The following is a 14,071-nucleotide window of genomic DNA, read 5'->3' as shown; positions in this document are numbered from 1 at the left end:
CCTATTTTATAGAGGGGAGCCCTAGCAGAGGGGCATCAGCTCCCAGGAACACAGCAGCCCATTCACACACCACGAACACCCCTCCACACTGACACAGCCACACTATTTCCATCATGACTGGTGCCTGTGAACACACTAGTATGGCCACATGAAGGCCCTTGAAGATACCATGACTTCACCATCCGTCTGTGGGTCCATCTCCACCTGCATGGAGGCACTTACACAAGGGAAATCGGTGAACACTACAGATCAGGGCCTTTCTTGAAGAGTTGGTTGTTAAACATTGACCAGCACACCATCGGCTTCAGCCTTCAGATCTAAAGACTGAACCCAGCTAGAAGCCAGCAGAGGAGTTGGTTGACATGGTCCCTAGATGTCAGTGTCCTGGGGCACCGAGCAGGGGGTGAAAGGGTGGAGGTAGGCTCTGGAGGGAACGGCACGGCGATCCGGCACAACTCTGCCCTTGCTTCCTCGGGGAAAGCCATTATCCTCAGCACCCCACATAGACAGAACCATCCAAGGCAGGGCCTGCCCCTGCTCAAGAGCTTTCCATGGCTCCCTACTACACATGCATCTGTGCACATATCAATAACATTTATTAAGCACAATGCATCAGGCACCTTCAAGACTCCTCATACATAGCCCCAGCCTGCCTCAGTCATGTGGGACCTCCATCGATGTCCCGCCCAGGCCTCTTGGCTGTGCTGCGGTGGTGACATGGTGTGGAGAGTGGGAAAGAGCTGTCCAGGACTAGATCCTGGCTCGGTCTCTTCCCAGCACCACGACAGCCCTCGGAGGCTGTAGGGAGGATTCAGTGGGATCCTGCCTAGGATGTGTCCCTGCTGTGGAGTCCTCGCTTGACATCTGGTCCTTACTCTCCATCAGCGAACACTGAGTGCATAGACAGCCCTGTGAGGACGCAGGATCGCTTCCGTTTCACAGGTGGCAAAACCAGGGCTCAGAGAAGGCAGCCAACTCACCCAGGCTCACACAGCCGGCATGTGGCTCTGCCTGGTCTGGCAAAAAAGCCCACTGAGCCAGAGGCGGCAGTTGGCAGCCCAAGGGCCAGCCCAGCCCATGGCTATGATCAGTTTGGCCATCCCAGAGAGCTTCACAGCTTTGCTTTTATCTCTAAGACCTGATCGATGGCGCAAAGCTGGAAGCAATGAGCGGAGAGTCGGTAAAGGAACGTGGACCCTCAGCCTGGGGAGGTCCCCTGCGCATGCTGACAAAGCAGCCCCAGCCGCACATGAACCTGCACATGGGGGTGGCCTCCACTGTGCCTTTGGCAGGTGTGAAATAGTTCATAATTAATTTAAAAACACAAATGGTAAGTCCAACCTGCGCTGTCAGCATGGCATATTGGAGAGTGACCAGCTGCCCTGAGGACTCAGTGTCTGGGCCTCGTGTTCCTCATCTGAAGCGTGGGGACTTGGAGGGCTGGGCTGGACAATTTCTCAGGCCCCTTTCAGCTCCAAGGGACTGTGAGGGCCAAAGGCCAGTGCAGAGTGAGGAGAGAGGGAGGGATGCAGGGAGGGCAGAGGGCAGGAGAGAGAGAGACAGAGACTCCATGGGCAGCAGCAACCAGGGAAGACTTCCTGAAAGAGGGAGGCTTGAGCTGAGCTGTGAGGGCTGAGCAATCCCCAGCCCAGGGCTAACCTGAATAGGAATGGATGGTTCTGGAAGCGTGAATGGGAAAGCACAGTTCAAAGGAATAAATTTGTAATAGAGACATTCAGGCACGGCAGGAAGTAAGCTGGGGAGAGATCTGGGGATGGGCCGTGGGAGGTCTTCCCTGAGATCTTCCTTTGTTTTTCATCACAGGGGGCCCACTTCTCCAGGCCAGGCTGGGGTGGGCGGGGCTAGGGCGGCTGACCTCACAGCCTGTCCACGTGCTGTGTGCCTGGAGCTTGCCCTGCACTGGATCATTTACTCCTCACATGTAGGGGCGGCAGGCACTGCGAGGACTCCCAGTTCGCAGAAGAGGAATCTGGGCTTGACCCTCAGGCTCCTCTGGCCCCTTTGATCTAGAGGAGGGAAAGGAAAGGAAGCCTCTTGTAGAAGCAGGAGGCCAAAGCCTCAGAGCTTCTGCATGGGCTGTTCCTCCTGCCGGGAATGCTTTTCCCTCTTTCCTGCAGTGGCTAACCCCAACTTGCCCTTCTGGGCTTGGCTCCAATGTCCCCTCCTCTTGGAAGCCTCCCCAGCCTCCACTGGCACTGGGATCCTCTGACGCTCTCTCTCTGCTTCTCCCTCACACCGCCACCAGGACTATCACTGTATTACCATTTTCGCTGCTTTTGGCTCCGTGTCCATCTTCCCAGCCAGATGGCAACCTCCTTGAGTCAGGGGCTGCCTCTGCCCTCTTCTTCTTGTGCCCTCTGCACCCAGTGTGGTGCTGGGCACATAGTAGGCAGTCAATGAATATTTGTTGAAAGACTTACTGACCAAAGGCATGAATAAACACACTTCCGAATGAATGAAATGATTTGCCTGATTTCACCAGGTGGTCAGGGCAGCGTGGCCCTGGTGGCGTCAGGGGTCCTGTCTCTTGCCTTCTGTCTTGTTTCCCTGCTTCTGTCTGGAGGTTCTTGTGTGATCTCCACCCAGCAGCCAGAGTGACCATGTTCAAACTCAAGTCAGGTTGCATCCCTCTGTATAGAGGTTCAGTTTTGCAAGATGAGAAGAGTGGCAGGGATGGATGGTGGTGATGGCTGCACAAGGTGAATGTATTCAATATACCACTGAACTGTGCACTTAAAAATGGGTAGGAGGAACAATAACAAACAACAACAACAACAAAGAACGAAAAAAATGGGTAGGATGGTATGTTTTATGTTATAGATACTTTAATACAGATACACAGACACACACACACACACACACACACACACACACACACAATGTCATCCCTCCTCTGCTTCAGACTCTGCATAGCTCCCCTCAGATGCCCAGTCACCAGAGTTAAAGCTCAGGTCATCCCAGTGGGCCAGGATCCCCCATCTCCCCGACCTCACCTCCCTCTGTCTCCCCACACTCATCTTCACCCACGGCCACACTGGCCTCCTCTCTGTTCCTATAACATGGCAGACTTAGTCCTGCTTCAGGACCTTTGCACTGGCTCTCCCTGCTTCCTGGAACGCCCCTCCCCTAGAAATCCACAGAGGTGCTGCTTTCTTGGTATGGAGATCACCCTGGTTGCAGCTGCAGCCTTCTCCCCCAGCACTCCTGACGCCCCGTGGGTCTCACCTTTCTCTTCTCCACAGCCTGTCACTTGCTACCCTCTGTAGAATGGACTTATTCATCATGTTTATGGTTTGTCTTCCCCACTCCCTGTTCTGTAGTCTTCCAGAGAAGTTGGGTGGGAAGGGTTGTGGTCTGGAGCGCGTGAGAGAGAGGGGAGAGCTCCAAGGCAACAGCAACTTCCTCAAAGCAAATTTAGGAAAAGCTGAAGTGAAAAAGGCTTGGGCAGCTGAGTGCTTCCTGCAGTCGGTCCCAGGGCCCAGGGGCTCGTGTCCATGACTGCCTGAGCGAGTGTGTCTCTCTCTGAGTAGAGGTACATGGGAGGACCCTGAAACAAGGGATCTGCCCTCTCAGGGCCTTAGGGGTCCAGCTAGGTGGTCTCTGGCTCTTGGACGCCCTGAGACCTCCCAGCGCTCTGGGGCTCAGAGCTTCTGTCCTTCCCCCGCCCCAGACAATGTGACCACGTGGGCCAGGCTTTCAGGGTCTCTATCCCAGCTCTGCCACTGTCTAACTGTGTCACTCTGAGGAAGTAATTTAGCCACACTGTGCCTTGGTCTCATCCTCTGACAAATGGGTGTGATCAGAAAAGAAGCATTCCTATGGTTGTTGCAGGGATTTGGTGTGGGAGGGGCTGAGACCAGCAGTGGGCCCTCAGTAAAGATTCACAGTTCGTATTGGTTTAAGGCCCAGCCTGTGTGAGACCCAGCCCTGCCACGGGGAGTGGGTGTCCAGGCAGAAGCCACCACTGGGAGCACAGTGGAGCTGTAGAGGGAAGCCCAAGGTGGCCCCGGGGAGGTACTGGCCCTCAGGTAGTTGGTCTCAGGTGAGGCCTCAGAGATGAGAATGCTCTGGCTAGGGAAGGAGAGGGGAGCACGGGGCTGCAGGGAGAGAGATGGCCTGGGGTGGAGGGCTGCCAGGAACTTGGTGAGACCTATGTCTGGAGTACAGCTACAAAGTCCTAACTGAGTTAGACTTTGTCCCAGGGGAGGTGGAGAGACCTGGAGATGTTTGAACGGGCATGGAAGCCTTAGCTCAAGGCTCTGGTTCCAGGCCAGTGGGGAGTCACTCTCAAAGCATAATCTGAGAAAATGAGAAATTTTTGCTCAAAATACATAGACGACAAGGTGTGAGTAATAGAGTATGCTGTTTGGTGGAGTGGTAAAATATCAAGGGGCAAAGAGGCCCAAGGGAACATGATCTGGGAAGGCTTCCTGGAGGAGGAGGCCCTGGAAGTGAGCCTTAGTGGAAGCAATAAGAGACTCTGCTACAGCATGCTGAATGACTGGGTAAATGGCTGCCCTCTCCAGTCTCAGCTCCCACCTGCCCTGCCAGGCCTGACCCGTGCCCCTCCCCTATGGCTGTCTCAGCTCTGACATTCCGCGGTCAGGGAAGGGGACACCTGGAATCTGCCAGGGGCAGTTTAGACAGAGACCCGGCCTGCCTTGGTTTCCCCTCTGCTCTGGGCTGGGGTGAGGCAGAGAGGATAATAATGCTTGATTGTCAAAACCTTGTATGCCTTGGGGGCCAGATGCCAAGGATTGCTTTCCATTCCTAGGAGGGTGGGCCCTTCCTGCCAGGAGAAAATTCCAAGCTCCTGCAGCCAGGGAGGGGGTAGATCCTGCCACCCCCTGTGACCACATACCTGCTGCCCAAACCTGTGGCATCAAGGGCTTTCTTTCTCTTCTCCGTCTCTCTCTTGGCAAAGGGAGTCTCCCAGGCCCTGGAGGAGAGGCCTTTAGCAACTTGGATTTGCTCAGAAGCGCTCCCTCTCTTCCCCTCTCCCTTCCCGCCTTTGCTGTTCCAGGAACAGAAAAATCTGTCCAAAGCAGGGGCCTGTGGAACAACTTGACCAAGGCCTGGCTGGTTCTGCTGCTGGATGTCTGTTAGTCTCGGGGGTGGAAAGAACCCAGGGCTCATGTCCTCTGGGACAATGGGACTGTTGTTTGGGAATTTTCTGCTTCTAAGAGCCCTTGCTCCCAGAATTCCCAACCATGGAAATCCAAGTTTCCCTGGTTCTGATCCTTGGTTGCAAGATGCAGCATTTCTGAAATAATTTAATTCTAAGAGTCTTGGGGGCTCAGAGTGGAAAATCTTCCAATATTTGATGGTCCTAGAGTTTTTTGGTTGTAAGAACACATGGTTCTAGAATTTTCCAGTTCAAAGGCGCTGTGGTCTTGGAAATCTGGATCCAGGTTGTCTGTGGTTCTGATGCCACACCTTGGGTTGAGGGTGCCACAGGAGCTGGGGGTGGGGCAGGAGGAGCAAGTGGGGAAGGGGTGGCGCAGTGGCAGGCCAGGTGCGCTGGTGTGGGTGTTGGCGGCAGCTCCAGTGCTGACAGCTGGGCAGGGGCCACCGCCTGGGTTCATGGCACCTGGCCCTGACCCAGGGCTGGGAGGGGGATCCAGGAGAGGCCAGGCTGAGAGCCTTCCACAAGATCTGCCACCTCCTTCCCTCTCTGGGATCCATTCCTGTTGCCCATTGAACTCACAGTGGCTGAGAGCGCTGGGCCCACAAAGGGCAACTCTCCTGCCCCGCCGTTGAACAAGAGTGGACTCCGGGCACAGTCAGGGAGGGAGGGCTTTCCTGGTCCCACTGAGGACAGGGGCAGTCCGAGACAACCCACCCCACCCAAGTCTCTGCTGCCGGTCCAGGGCTCTTTCCACAGGGTCCCATGTTAACCAGCCCTCAAACACCAGTCTTCTTCCCCGGACGTTCAGTGTCTGGTCACAGACTGTCCCCACAACCCTCCTGCCCAATGGCATCCCGGGACCATCCCAGTCAGGAGCTCAGAGTTTGACGCCAGGGGGCCTCAGTCTTCCCATCTGGGCATTGGAGGCAGTGAGCTATCAGTCTGTGGTGCCCTGACCGTGTCCACTCTGACCGTCTGCTTCTTCGGCCCCCTGGCCCTTCCCCAGGCTCCCCTGTGCCCTCTGGCTTCCAGGGGGAGGGCCTCCCCGCCCCTTTGTGGCTCTGCTTGGCATGCTCCCAGCAGGCTCGTGGGAGCTGGAATTCTGAGCGGTCCCTGGCGTGTGCACGCTGCCTCCCGCCTGCCGGGGCACCTCCCCTGACTCGGGGCCAGGAATTCCTCCCGCTTGCTCCCAACAAGCCCCCGGGGAAGAGAGAGCTGTGGGAAGGGGCAGAGAACAGGCTGGAAGTTAGGACTGATTGGGGGTTGGGAGGGAGCTGTGGTCTGGGGACACTCGAGGTAGGACAGGCTCTGGGTGGGGAGGGGAAGGATGGGGAATGGATTCTGACCACATCCCCAACCCTTGTCTTCAATTGCATCATGTGCACAGGACAGTTTTAGAGTCCTTCTCTGCCCTTCTGTGGATTCAGTCACTGATTCAAGTATTTATTGAACACCTACTAGGTGCTGGGGTACAGCCATGAGGGGAACAGAGAGGATCCCTGCCCCTGGGGGCTTCTAGTCTGTGTGAGGACAGACGATAAAGAAGGACACAGTCTGAGTTGTATTCCTTCACCCCCCCACTGGACTGTGAGTTGCTGGGGGCTTGGACACTGGCCTTGCAGCCTCTGGGTCCCCTCTTGGACACAGCCCTCTTCCAGCCCTCTTGCCACCCCTATGACCCTAACCCAACAGAGTGCTGGGGACTGTGGCCCTCCGCTGGGCATGGTGTCCCCGGAAGCACAACACTCGGAGGCATAGCACTGTGCTGGGAGACAGGAGGGCAGGGTTCCTCCCAGCATCTGCCCCTCACCTGCTATGTAACCTTGGGAGAGGCACTGCCCTCTCTAGGCCTCAGTTTCTCCATCTGTAAAATGAGGCACTTGGACCACAGGCGATGGACTTTCCCCACCCTGATGGCTTCTCACTCTGGTGTCCCAGGCCCACGGAAGCCCATCATCCTCCACAGGGCTTTGGCTACTTGAGGGGGTTGGCCTTGGGGCTGGTGACATATTTCCAGCTGCCTACCTGGCCCCGCCTCAGCTTGCCTGGTCCTCCAGCTGTGCAGCCCAGAGCAGTGATGTCACTGCTGGGGAGACGGTGACCTCAGGTGGGGATTACCCTGCTTCAGGCTCCTCTGGCCCAGCGCCAGACCTGCTTCCTACAAGGAGCCTTCATGGGTTACTCTGCTACTCTGAACACCTCTCAGCTAACCCAGACCCTCACTGTGGGCTAGACCCTCATCCGGGTCTGAGTTGGGGCACTCCAAGCCGATCTGGCATATCTAGAGGGCCGGGCAGGGGTCTCTAGGGCAGAGCAAGGAGTTCTGGCTGAACCCTAACCAGATGTGTGATCTTGGGCAAGTCACTCCCCCTTGCTGGGCCTCAACTCCTCTCCTGAAATAGGAGTCAATTTCCAAACCATTCCTTCAGAGGCCTTCCGGGAGGAGTGGGTGGGAGGCCTGACCTGGAGCAGGTGGCCCTGGATGTGAGGCAGAAAGAGATGATTCCCCTGGTAGGAGGACCAGTTGGAACATTCCCTACTCTCCGGCTTTAACAGCATTAATGATCAGATGGTGTCTGACCCAGTCCCATGCCGGGCTGCCTCCTCCACACCCACGGCCTGGAACAGAGCCCTGGATCCCCAAACCTGCTCCTCCCGGCCACCCCCAGCTCAGTAAATGGCCCCACTGCCCATCTAGTTGCTTCAACTAAAATCCACTGGTGCCCCCGACTCTGCCGCCCGCAGCTGAACCAAGGAATCTCACACTGGAGGCAAAAAGCCAGGGCTTGAAGGCTTCACTTACACGAAGGTCAAGAGCAGGCAGGCCCTTCCCCTAGGATGGGGGCTGGGTACTGAAGGACCAGAGGGAGAACAAGGAGCTTCTGGGGCCCGGAAGTGATCTGAGTCTTGATGTTGGAGCCGGTTTTCCGGGTATGTTGAGTTAAAAAAATCTATCAGTTTTGATTCTGCTTCTGACAGCAGGAGGGAAAATCTCCACTCGCACAGCTTCCAATCCAGCAGGGGTGGGCAGACACTAAACAAGAAAAACAAGTAAATCAGAAGTCAGGGCGGGAAGTGCTTGGAAGCCACAGCGCAGGGTCAGGGAGATGAGCCCGGAGGGAAGTGAGAGAAGGGGCCTGGAGGCCCTTGTGAGGGACCCCGGGGAGGACGGCGCAAGTGCAAAGGCTCTTAGGAGGGAAATAAGGCCACAAATCCACATATCCAGATCTATCCTGCAGGGGTTAGAACAGATCGCAGTGAGTGCTGAGCAGAAACAGAAACCCGGAAAAAGGAGATTGGAAGTCGTCATTTTAGGGATTGATATTGGCAGTCATATGTTTAGGGGTCATTTTAGAAAAGGGAGCCCCAATTTTAGTGCCCATAGAGCACCTCTTATCTAACCCAATCTGCATCTTCTGTTTTCTCTTGAAGGGGCTCACATCTCCCCAAAGGCAGGGCCATCTTGAGTCCTTACCCCACATCCCAGCTCCCAGGTGTGCCTCGCCTGGGACCTGGGCTCCGGACACGTGTGACGGATGAGTGAACCTGCCTTTGTGTATCAGACACACATCCTCGCCGTGAGGATTTGTTTGGACGCTTTTGCCCTGGACGCCGCTCGGAGCTGTTTTTGCAGGAGAAGGAGGGCGTGGGCTGCGACACCCGACCTGGGCTGGATCTCATCTTGGTTGCTCCTCACTGGGTGGCCTTGGCAAGCTCCTTCCTCTCCGAGTCAGCTTCCTGGACTGTAAAATGGGGATATTCACATTCGGGCAGGGCAAGCTGAGCCAGGTGTTGTAGAGGGCCAGCAGAGGCCTGGCCCACGCAGAGGCTGTGAGCTGGGGTGTCCAGTGGCCCAGCAGGTGTAGGAGTTGAGGCGGGAGGCACTTTTAAGGAAGAGTAATTATACTGGGGTCCAGGGACTTGGATTTCGGCCTGTGTGATGTGGGGCAAGTCATCTCCCCTCTCCGATTCCTGGTTGGATCCTTGCTGCCCTCAGGCTGGGGACTGGGACAGGGGTGCTCTGGCTTGTGGAGCCCCACCTGGCAACAGGTGGGTGTGGGGTGGTGTCAGAGGCCGGGGGGCAGCGGCTGCTCAAAGTGTCTGGGGCAGACAATGGCACTGTGTGTGGGGGAGCGGGGCGGGACGGGTGGCCCGGTGGCTCCCCAGCAGGAATGTGCCGGCCTGTCTGGGAATGCGAGTGTCACTCCCCTTGTGACTCCCTCCCCCACGGTGGGCTCCCTCACTGGCCGCCCCCTCACCAGGCTACACTTGCTTCAGAGTCTGGAACGGCCAAGGGAGCAGAAGAACAAGGGAGGCGCTGGCAGCCCCTGTGCTCCTGGGTCCCCGCCTCCTGCCAGGCTGAGCCAACTCTGGGCCTTGGAAGAGTGGTGGGGGTGTCACAGAGCTTCCCTACTCCACTGACTTGCTGGGTGACCTTGGACAAGTCCTTGCCACCCTCCAGGCCTCATTTCCCCATCTGTGTGGTCTCTGATTGCTCTGTAAGGACTTCCTTGGGTTAAAACATCTCTTGTGGCCCCTTCACCTCTCCCTTCTGTCTCATTCTCCCCTCTGCAGAGTGGCTACTTGGTCTGCCTTGGTCACCACTCTGTCCCCCAGGCTCAGAACAAAGGCTGGCCATGGCTGAGCACAGTACACCTTTGCTGAATGAAGCCATTTTCATATCATTCAGATTATTTTCTGCTTGTTGCCCACAGGTCCTTTCTCTTTTCTTCTGGTCTTGCCAGTGGGTTCTCTGGGCAGTGGGTGTCCTTCTCAGCCACTGCCAGTGGGGTTCATCCCCACTGGCAGAGGGGAGGGTGGGAGGAGGAGAAGAGGTATGTGTCCTCCGCTCCCCACCTTGTTCCCCGCTGGGCCGACCACGGCTCCTCTGTTTGTGGCCCTCCTCCTGGCCTCCCCTCTCTCTGGCTTTCAGACCCACGTGCCTTCTTGCCCCTTGGCTCTGGGGATGGTCACAGCTCCTCCACTGCTTCTCTCCAGCTGCTTCACATCTCATCTTCCCATAGCTCAGACTGGTGCCTTCCCCAAGATTTCTTCTCCTAAAGCCCTGATGTCTGTTTCCTGACAGGACCCTGACACATGCACTCATTTTGCCCTCCCAGCCACTGGGCCAGGTAGCTTCATGATCCCCATTTTACAGATGAGAAAACTGAGGCCCTGAGAGGGCCTATAAATGACTCTAAGTATTGTGGCCAGGGAGTGCCAGGATTTGAACCCATGTCTCTGTTACTCCAGTGTCTGGGGACTTTGGTCCTAGGCAACACTTACTTTTTGCTTTCCTGGTGATCACAATACTAAGAGCTTAGAATGCTCAGATGGAATGACCCGCAAGTAATAAAAAAATTCCCCAACTCTCACTGCGGCATGGCCCTGGGCCCCGGGCCAGCCACTCCTTGGAGACGTCTCCTCCACTCCTCTCTGTGGCACGGCTGTGAGGGAAGGAGGCCGGGTGGGCAAGGAGGCTTGCAGTCAGGGCAGGTGGAGTCTGAGCCTGGGAGTCTCGGGGGCCAGTCTCCCTCCGAGTCCGGGCTGTCTCCATCCTGCAGCCGTTGAGGGGGGTGGGGGGCAGACAGTCCCCTCCCAGGGGAAATCCCGGGCCGGTGAGTCCAGGGGCCAGACAGGCTCCCGAACTCCAGAGGTGACCGGAGCCACTGGATGACTTCATGGGCCTTTCCCACTCTTGAGTCACCCACACCTCAGGGCACCTTTAGAGGGAGAGGAGGCGGCTGGCTGGGCTGGTGGGCAGGGTGGGGCCCTCTTACCTAACGGTGCAGGGGGAGGCGGGCGGAAGAAGGTCGGGTGCAGCCCTTGGATTTGTGGTGTTGCCTCTGGTGAACTGTGTGTGGGCACACATCCCTCCTCTAGAGGTTCATCTAGAATCCCCGCTTCCAGCGTGGGTCTGCCAGACTCGGCCAGTTCAGCCCTGTGGATGTGGCTGCACCAGTGTGAAGGAAGGCATATGTCCCTGTCTGTCTGTCTCCTCCTCACCCCACCCTCAGCTCAGGGGTGATTCAGCTCAGGTGAGGAAGCTGATTCACCTTCCCCACCTGGCCCTGCAGAAAGGGCCACTTTCTCTTCCCCAGGGGCTGGAATCAAACTTGGACTTGACTGTTATTCTCAGAAAGGAGTGACTCTGCCATGGTGGGGCGGGGTGGGGGGACTCAGCACAAGGACTTAGGGTGTCGAGGCTCCAGGAGGAAGTCACTGAGCCTCCACTAGGTGCCAGGCTCAAGGCATCTGCTTGGCAGACATTATCTTCAGAGAGTCTGCAAACCAACCTGCTGTCAGGGCTCTCGTTTTGCAGATGAGGAAACTGAGGCTCGGGTTGGGGAGGGGTGACTTACCTAAGGTCATACTGCCCAGGTAAGTGTCTGTGGGTGGAGATCTGACCTAAGCCTGGGGATTCTTGCCCTTGGAGGAAGTCTCTGGCCCAATCTTACACCCCCAGGTCCCCACTGTGAGTGCAGATACCCCTTCCTTAGCAGAGGCAGGGAGGAGTGGGGGGTACAGAGCCAGCCAGCCTCCTCTGCACCCCCCACCTGTGTCACAGTGTCCAGGGGTGAACTCCTCTGTACCCTCGTCGTGGGTTAAGCCTTTCCCCCACCATTCTGCTGCCATTAATCTTTAAACAGCCTGTTGATTAATTAATTACCAAGACCAGAAGGGTTCAATTGAGTGCACCGGGTGACTGTGACCGGGGTACTCTCCCTTTGGGCCCCGTTCCCTTGGCCCCAGTGTGAGGAGACACATGCACAGGGCCTGCCAGACCCCCAGACACAAGTAGGAGCGTCATTGCCACTGCTGTTGGCAAATCCTGCTCTGTCCTGGGTCCTGGCCACTGCATAGCCTGCAGACCGCAGGGGACAGGGCAAAGGCCGTCAGAGGCAGGAAGACGGACCCCAAGAGGCCAGACAGGGCGAGGAGGGCTGCTAGGGCCTCCTCACAGCCTGGGTTACATGGGGCTGTTTGACCCCCAGCGCGCACCGGGAGATCTGTGTCACTGGCGTCCAGCTCCGCACTGGCTCTGAGGGCTGTCTGAGCCCAGCCAGGCCCAGTCTGGGTTCTGACTCCCTCTGCCCCTTCACCAGCGTGAGCTTCGGTCTCCCTCATTTACCTCACTGTCCTGCTTGACTGACAGTGTAAACTGGGAAGACCAAGTCTCTAGTGGAAACTGGGGGCTGCAGCTGCTGGGTGTGGAGATTTGGGGGCAGCTTCTTGCTGAGAAGCAATAGGACAGGACACTTGGCTCCAAATTCAGGAGGTGACCTCGGCCAATCCTTTCTTCTCTACCAGCCTCAGTTTCCCCATCTGTAAAATGAGGGGCTGGGTCCCCCCTGCGGGGACCTCTCATAGATGGGTGGGTTGTGGGTGCCATGTGGAACCCTCAGCCCACTGCTCCCCTCCCCACCCCCATGTCCCGGGTGCTCAGCTCATCCCCCCGGGAGGTGCTGGGCTATGAACGCTGGCCAGTCATCTCTCCTGTAACATGGGAGGTTCATGGTCTGGAGGTCTGAGGACCCGAGGCGACTGCCAGCCCAGTCAGCCAGGGCCAGTGTAGGAGAAATGCCAGTCCTGCCACTTTGACCATTTTCACCTCATTGCTGGGGGGACTGGGTCTCCCAGGAAACTTGAGATGCTGACCCTGGAAGCAAGGGAGCTTTGAAGACGTCTCGTCTTCTGGGATTTTAGAATTTTTTAAAATTAAAATGAAATAACACAAGTAATACCTAAGTCCATAAACACAGATTTAATGTAGGAAAGCACATTCCCCTCCCCCACTCGGGGGTTGAATAGTGTCTCCCAAATTCATGTCTATCCAGAATCTCAGAATGTGACCTTATTTGGAATGAGGGGGTTTTGTTTTTTTGTTTTTGGCAGATGTAATTAGAATAAGGATCTCAAAATAAGATCATCCTGGAATGGGATAGGTCCTAAACCCAATGACAATGTCCTTAGAAGAGAAAGGAGAAGGATTTGAAAACAGAGACATGGGGAGAAGAGAGCAGAGCTGGGAGTGATGCTGCTACAAGCTCAGGGTGGCCGGAGTCACCAGAAGCTGCAAGAGGCCAAGAAGGATTCTCCCTTAAGCCTTCTAAGGAAGCATGGTCTGGATGACACCTTGATTTCGGCCTCTGGCTTCCAGAAGTATGAGAATAAATGTCTATTGCTTTCAGTCCCCCAGTGTGTGGTCATTTGTTACAGCAGGAAAACCAACACACACTCCAGTCCCAGGGCCCTCCCAGTCCTCTGTCTGCCCCCTCACGGCTTCTCTCTGCTCCTCCGACAGAACTATCTTGTACACACAGAGACCGTGCTGTTCACACTCACGTAGGCACACATCCCACGTAACGTTCTGTAAATGGCTGTCACCCCTGCCCACGTGTGTCTGGGAGATGGCTCCAGGTTCTACTCCTACAGATGGCTTCCTCCTTTCTAACGGCAGCAAGTCATCCACCTTGTGATTGTACCATCCCTTGTTTAATGAGCCCTCATGGATGGATGTGCACATAGTTTCCAGCTTTTCTCCGTGATACATGAGGCCGTGATGAACATCTCGGTGCTGTCTCTTTTGCATCTGCCTGAAGAATTCCCGAGCACAGAAGATTCCTTAGAAGGCGTATGACTGGGTCAAAGGGTAAGTTCATTTACAGTTCTGTTGGTTTTGTCAAATTGAGTCAAAATGTATTAGAAATGTAGATTCTTGAGAAGGAGAAAATCATGGAAATAGACTTTGGGGGCTTATGGTGTTGAATGCTTCCAACTCCAGAATCATGAAATTTCAGGGCATAGGGAGATGGGCCTTGGAGAGGCATCTGTACTGGAGTCTCACTCAGGGAGACCCCAAAGTGACTACTTTCAAACCCCGCATCCCCCTGGGTGGGCAAGGAGAAAGCAGAGGAGCTA

Source organism: Vicugna pacos, chromosome 12, assembly GCF_048564905.1.
Source record: "Vicugna pacos chromosome 12, VicPac4, whole genome shotgun sequence".
Taxonomy (NCBI): domain Eukaryota; kingdom Metazoa; phylum Chordata; class Mammalia; order Artiodactyla; family Camelidae; genus Vicugna; species Vicugna pacos.
The sequence above is the reverse complement of the archived record's forward strand: the minus strand, read 5'-3'. Positions refer to the sequence as shown.